The sequence below is a fragment of the Microtus pennsylvanicus genome, chromosome 8, assembly GCF_037038515.1.
Source record: "Microtus pennsylvanicus isolate mMicPen1 chromosome 8, mMicPen1.hap1, whole genome shotgun sequence".
Taxonomy (NCBI): domain Eukaryota; kingdom Metazoa; phylum Chordata; class Mammalia; order Rodentia; family Cricetidae; genus Microtus; species Microtus pennsylvanicus.
In genome coordinates, this window is record NC_134586.1 from 88,450,926 (window position 1) to 88,458,006 (window position 7,081).

Below are 7,081 nucleotides of genomic sequence, written 5' to 3' on the forward strand. Positions count from 1 at the left end.
TCTGATGGCCACATTGGCACTCTGGTATAAGCAAGCCCACACGCATACACAAGGAAAGAATTGGAAGTAAGTTTTGAGCACTTGAGAGATGGCTCTGTGGTTAAGGGCTGCTGTTTTTCTAGAGGACTCGGGTCCAGTTCTCAGCACCCACATGGTTACTCACACCTGCCTGTAACTCCAGTTCCAGGGAACCTGACCCCTTCATGCAGACATCCACGCAGGCAGAACATCACTGCACATAAAATAAATAAATAAAGTAATTTTTGAAGTGTTTTAAAGATTAACAACAGAGTTTTGGAGTGGGGTTTGTTTTTTTTTTTTTTTCTTTCTCCAAGACAGGGTTTCTCTGTAGCTTTGGAGCCTGTCCAAGCCTGTCCTGGAACTAGCTCTGATAGACCAGGTGGCCTTGAACTCACAGAGGTCGTTCTACCTCTGCCCTCCAAGCGCTGGGATTAAAGGCCTGTGCCATCAACACCCGACTAGGAACAGAGTTTTTAAAAGGGTCTTTGCAAGCTAGGATTTATCTCAGTAGGGCGCTTGCCTGTCTTTGCACAAAGCCTGGATTCAGTCCCCAGTGTCACATAAAACCCTGGGGAAGGAGCACAAGTAGAGGTAACCCTAAGATTTTGGAAATAAAAGCAGGAGGATCAAAAGTTCAAGGTCATCCTCAGCTGGCCAACTGAGTGTATGTGAAGCCCGATCTCCAAAAGCTAGGCAAAGCAGCCAGTGCAAACGCTGCATTGACGACTTCTGTTAACTTCAAAGCAAGCTTTGCCTCACTTTCCCCAAGTCGAGCAGCAGAAAGTTCATTCTTTCCTTGGCTCTCTCCTAGAACCCAAGGCCCCAGAGAAGCTTTATGCTGCCCTTGGAGTAGGCCTTCCTGTCAGTCACCCACCACTGTGCTCAGAGTACAGTGGGAAGCCCCCCCCCAGAGTCATCCCAGCAATGACTTTTCTAGAGGTCTTTGGCAGCTGACCTTGACTCTATCAAGAAGTCACCAAAATTTGCCATGCAGAGACTATTTTAAAATGCATTTTTTAAAAAATCTACAGTACACTGGCTAAACATTAACCCAACAGAAAGGAATCATGAATGTACCCCACGCTGAGTCCCCACAGAGCTGGCAGAGTCCTAAAGATGAGCTCACCCAACACGGTCTGCTTTACTGGCAGGGACCCTGAAGCTCAAAGCACAGCGGGGGTAAGCATGTCAAAGCCATAACACCAGCAGCCTCCACACATGGCTCAGTGAGCACCTTGAAGTGTTCCTCCAAGTTCCTCCCCAAATGATACCGAGATAACTGGACCTTGGATGAGCATGTAGCAGTATGGGGATAATGAAGAGTCTTTTTTTTTTCTTTTTGGTTTTTCCGGACAGAGTTTCTCTGTAGCTTTGGCGCCTGTCCTGGAACTAGCTCTCATACATAGACCAGGCTGACCTCGAACTCACAGAGATCCCCCCCCCCCTCCCTGCCTCTGCTGGGAATAAAGGCGTGTGCCGCCACCTCCTGGCCAGGGATGAAGTGTCATCAGAAGAAGGAACAAGGACCCTGTTATGGATCTGGGACCTCCCAACCCAACAATGACCCTTGTCCTCCTGGACTCTGGATATCACATGGCCCCTTTAACTGTCACTCAGTGACTGGCAGGCTTTCAGCCTGGACTAACCCAGGTGGGCCTTAGTGGTTTTCCCTCTGTAAAGCACGCTTGCTTTCATTGTTCCCAAACCCACAGGATATCAGTACCTCCATTTGGCCCAGAGCTTCAGCTGACTGTCCCTCAGTCACTGTGGCGACACCATGGCAGCACACTGGCGTTCCCTACAGCCACCAAGCACATCCTGTATGCTGCATTAAAAGCCTTCAGATCTGGAGGTCAGGGGAAAGAATTTAGAGGTTGACAAGGTGCTATTGGAGCCAGTGACTTGTCCTAAAGGCCCTGGACTCCTCCTCAGACCTCCTTGCCAGGGGTCTGCTCTCTGAGCCCAAACTAGAGGATCCTTCCCTGAGTGGATCATAGCTGTGAAACTGTTGTGTATAGCTATGGTGGGGGTAGGGAGAGGCTGCTGCCGAGGCCTACAAGCAGGTGTCAGATCCAAAGGAAACTCCATTCTCTCAAATTCCAAAAGGCAGAAGGGAGAGATGGCTAACTGTGGTGTCTGTTAGCATACCAAAGAGTGTGCTGGCCTCCAGGCTCCCTTAGTAGCACAAGTACCCGATACATTTCAGACTCCATGCTGGTGTCCTAACCCTCTCACCTCCAACTCCTACCCTAAACTTCTCCAGCCCACTGGTTTCCCTCCTATAACTACTCGTTCTCCCTACAACCCTGCTATTTTTAATATGCGTTTTCTCTTTGTCTTCCTCTCCCAGTCTCCCTCTCCTTCACCATACTACGGATCAGTCATGGCATCAGTCTGTACACTAAGGTGTCCAGTGCCTTGTTCTAGGAGTTTCCTCACACACCATCTCCCAACCAGATTCTCCCAGTTCTCTTCCACCCGAAAAAAAAAAAAATCCTTCTAGCCCTCACTGTGCTTCAAAAATGATCCTGGCTACTCAAACATCTCTCCTTGACTTCTACTCACAAAGGGGGCCCTTCAGAAATGACCTGACCTGGCCTTCACATACCTGTAGGGCCCTGGTCTCCCTTATTCCTCGGGTGCATTTGCGGGGACAGTTTATGATCAGCTAACTAAGCTTCCTGTGTGTTTCTGTGCTCTCCTTGCCCCGCCTGGTGGTTAGCTGCAGGGCATTTACTCCATTGTTAATATGGTAATTTCCCACCTGCCTGGGCAGAGATCCTTGTGCCGCAGTTAGGTGGATAAGGACTCCCCCAATGCTGAATAAACGGGCATTCGGCTGATCTCCTTTCGAATGACCCTGGTCTCTCTGTGTGTTCTTGCTCCAGGCCCTTGCTCGACACGTGTTTGGTACAGTGGCGCGCGAACTGTACCGAGGGTGTAACACAAAATCGGGTGTTACACATACCCTGTTGAGACGGGATGGAGCAGCCCATGGAAGGGAGCTGGGCTTTCGACACTACATAAGAGTGAACTTCTTTCAAGGATGTCCTGAACACTCGGGGTGGGGCTGTAACTAAGCTGGCCGAGCACAGCATGAAGTAGTAATGGCAAACACCTGTAGTTTCAGCACGTGGAGAGGGAGAGGCAGGAGGATCAGAAGCTCAAGGACACTGTGAGTTCCAAGTCAGCCTGGAATATCTGAATCAATTTTTTAAAAAGAGTCAGATGTAAGTTGGTTGATCTCTGTAAGTTCAAGACCAACGTGATCTTCACAGTGTGTCCCAAGCTGGCCAGGGCTACAAAGAGAAACCTTGCCTAAAAATAAATAGACTAGAACAGAATAGGATATTCTGGATACAGATCATTGAACTCCTATCTCTTGAGCTCTGGGGTCCTTAGCCCAGAAAGAGCCTGAGAGAGTGATTGCCCATTCTGAGGCACTGAGATTGTTCCATATTTTTCTGTCCCCCTCCTTCCATCTTCCTGTCAGGCAGAAAGAACTAGCTGCCAACCGTGTTTCTCGATTTAGAAGGGAGGGTAAAGAAGCGGTTTCTCCCCCACTCCCCAACACAGCATTGCCCTCTAAGCAGGTCCCTGTAACAACCGGAAAGTCTTGAGAGAGAAGAGCGCCTCCACCCCCCAGGAAGTCCAGCATCCTCTTGGGCACCAGAGTGCAGTGAACAAACCGCTTCGGAGTGAATGCTGGCCCCAGAGGGCTGTGAGATGTTGCCCTCTAGTGGACCCAGAGGGAACAGACAGATGGAGGAGGGAGCACATGAGAGATGGGATACATCCATGTGACCAGTCCCATTCCCGGGCAATCGTGATTCTCACCTGCAGTCAGTCTTTCACCGTGTCGTGCATCGTTCCCTGGAGTTCATTCATCTGGAGCGGTGGGCAAAACCCTCACCCACCCGGACCCAGCTCTGGTCGGGCTGGTCATTCCTCAGCTTATATGTTCCTGCTTGTCCCACCCATTTATTTGTTCCTTGAAAAGGACCTGCCTGATGGGCAACTCAGATATTATCTTCCCTTGATTCCAGTTCCCACTGATTCTTCTGACTGCCACTGCACCATTATGGGTCATGTCTGTCCAGTTGTCTGCTCCCCTCACCCCCAGTCCTAGATCTGTTTCTGCCCTTGAGTTCTCTTTCTAGATTCACAGCCTGTGGGTCTCGACCCCTGGGTCGAATATCAGATATTTACATTATGATTCATAACAATAGCAAAATTACAGCAACAAAGTAGCAACAAAATAATTGTATGGTTGGTGCTCGCGACAGCATGAGGAACTGAATTAAAGGATCTCAGTGTTGGTAAGGCTAAGAACCACTACCCTAGAGCTTTAGATCTAACAGTTCAACTGCCCACTGATGCCCATCTGCATATATTTACATATATTTAATGTTTTTTCTTTATTTATTATGTATACAGCATTCTGCCTCCATGTATGCCCGCACTCCAGAAGAGGGTGCCAGATCTCATTACAGATGATTGTGAGCCACCATGTGGTTGCTGGGAATTGAACTCAGACCTCTGGAAGACCAGCCAGTGCTCTTACCCACTGAGCCATCTCTCCAGCCAGGAACATATATTTAAAATAGAGCTCCTCGCCTTCCTCCGTCTGTCTCCTGGCCTTCCCACTCCTCTTGAAGCTCATCGTGTTTCCTTGCCATTCGGGACTCTGTGGTAGGTTATCGGGGTCAGCCTTGTGGAGGAGAGGTTTATTCCTCCAAATGTGAAATGTTGTTAAAGGAAAGTTCTCAGCTGTTTGTCTTCTCAGGGATTCCCTCAGCTGCAGAGATGCACTTCACCAAAGTTACCTTTCCCTGTCTTCTTAATCCAAGAACTGGGCTCCGTGAGACCTTGCCACAAACACAAAAATCTCACTCATAACTCATTCATAAACATAGAAACAGAATTTCTTTTCTTTTTTCTTTTATTTTCTTTCTCTTTCTTTTTTCTTTTCTTTTCTTTTCTTTTTTTTTTTTTTTGAGTTTCTCTGTGGTTTTGGAGTCTGCCTTGGAACTTGCTCTGTAGGCCAGGCTGGCCTCCAACTCACAGAGGCCCACTTGCCTCTGCTGGGATTAAAGGCATGTGCCATCATCACCCATTGAAACATAATTTCTTAACATAACATTAAAAATAAAATCCCACAGTGTATCCTCTAATTTTATCATGATGGAGGTCTGTCTCACCAATGGAAAGATGCCTGAATTTCAGAAAACCTGTTCACAACTAATTATTTACCACATTACAAGATCTAACACAGAATGTGAGGAAGTTCTAGGCTAGATTCCCAGCAAAGCATACATATCACACGCTCACACACACACACACACACTGCACACTCATGCACATCACACACACAAACATACACGAGAGGAGGAAGTGGAGGAGAAGGAGAAGGAAAGAAAGGTGGATCTGGTTATAACACCACGTGCCTGTAATCCCAGCACTCAGGAGCTTAGATAGGAAGATCAAGACCAGCCTTGCCCACATAGCAAGACTGTCTCAGGGTTGTCGGTGCCTGCACCACCCGCCTCATTCTCTTGTGCCCCGGCAGAGGCCCGGGCGGCCAGCACGAGCACCGGCGACCATGTTCCGACACAAGCTCACAGCCCTGGACTACCACAGCCCTGTAGGCTTCAACTGCAAAGATGAAACAGAATTTAGAAACTTCATTGTTTGGCTTGAAGACCAGAAAATTAGACACTGCAAGATTGAAGACAGAGGTAACCTGAGAAATATCCACAGCAGTGACTGGCCCAAGTTCTTCGAAAAGTATCTTAGAGATGTTAACTGTCATTTCAAGATTCAGGAGCGACAGGAAGCAATTGACTGGCTTCTTGGTTTAGCTGTTAGACTTGAATGTGGAGATAATGCTGAAAAATACAAGGACTTAGTACCCGATAACAGGAAAAATACTGACAACACAGCAAAAAAAATGCAGAGCCATTGATCAACCTGGACGTAAATAATCCTGATTTTAAGGCTGGTGTCATGGCTCTGGCTAACCTCCTTCAGATTCAACTTCATGATGATTACTTGGTAATGCTTAAGGCAATTCGCATTTTGGTTCAGGAGCGTCTAACACAGAATGCAGTTGCTAAAGCAAATCAAACGAAAGAGGGCTTACCTGTTGCTTTAGACAAACATATTCTAGGCTTTGCCACAGGAGATGCAGTTCTGAACAAAGCTGCTCAGTCTTGCGATTGCTGCACATAGAAGAGCTCAGAGAGCTAGGGACGAAAATTAATGAAGCCATAGTAGCTGTTCAGGCAATCATTGCTGACCCAAAGACGGACCACAGACTGGGGAAAGTCGGAAGATGAGCACATCAGGATTTCAGCTTCTCGCCTGCCTGGTGTGATGGGAACCATGTGCATCGGCATGTGTTTGGAAATCAAATGTCACATTTTCGAGGGAGGAATCCCAGGAAATTGGCCATGTTCTAGAGATTTACCACCATTGCTTTTTTTTTTCTCTTTAATAAAGTTGGGGAAAGTAAAAAAAAAAAAAAGACTGTCTCAGAATACATATCTATGCCTGCGTGCTTGCGTGCACATGTGTGTTTATAATAGTAACAAATTAAGAAAGAAAAATATCAGGAACTAGAGGAAAGGGTTTGCTAGAATTTAATACTAGTAATAAAATTTGGAAGTAACTGAAGAAAATTGTTTGAGCTACATTTTGCGAGTCCACAAAAGTCTCCGTTGTTGACCTGCGTACCTGTCAACCTAGAAGTCGAATTGAGGCCCAGCAAGTGTCAGAACAAGGCTTTGTTGGAGCCAAAATGAAGATGGTCACCTGAGAAGAAAACAAAGTCCAGCTTCTGAGGATAAGTGCTCCTGAAATGATATGGGAGGGGGCTGGGGGTTTTGTTTTGTTTTTTACACTAATATAAGTAAGAAGGAAGGGTGAGTGGCGGTGGTGGTGCACACCTTTAATCCCACCAGAGGCAGATGGATATGTGAGTTCGAGGCCAGCCTGGTCTACAGAGTGGTTTCCAGGACAGCCAGGGCTCCACAGAGAAACCCTGTCTTACAAACAAAAC

General features: G+C 47.2%; 1 pseudogene; it reads left to right on the plus strand.

The window, feature by feature from the left end:
• Nucleotides 1-5,565: 5,565 nt before the first annotated feature.
• LOC142855620 (RNA transcription, translation and transport factor protein pseudogene) lies at nt 5,566-6,536 on the plus strand (annotated as a pseudogene).
• Nucleotides 6,537-7,081: the final 545 nt, after the last annotated feature.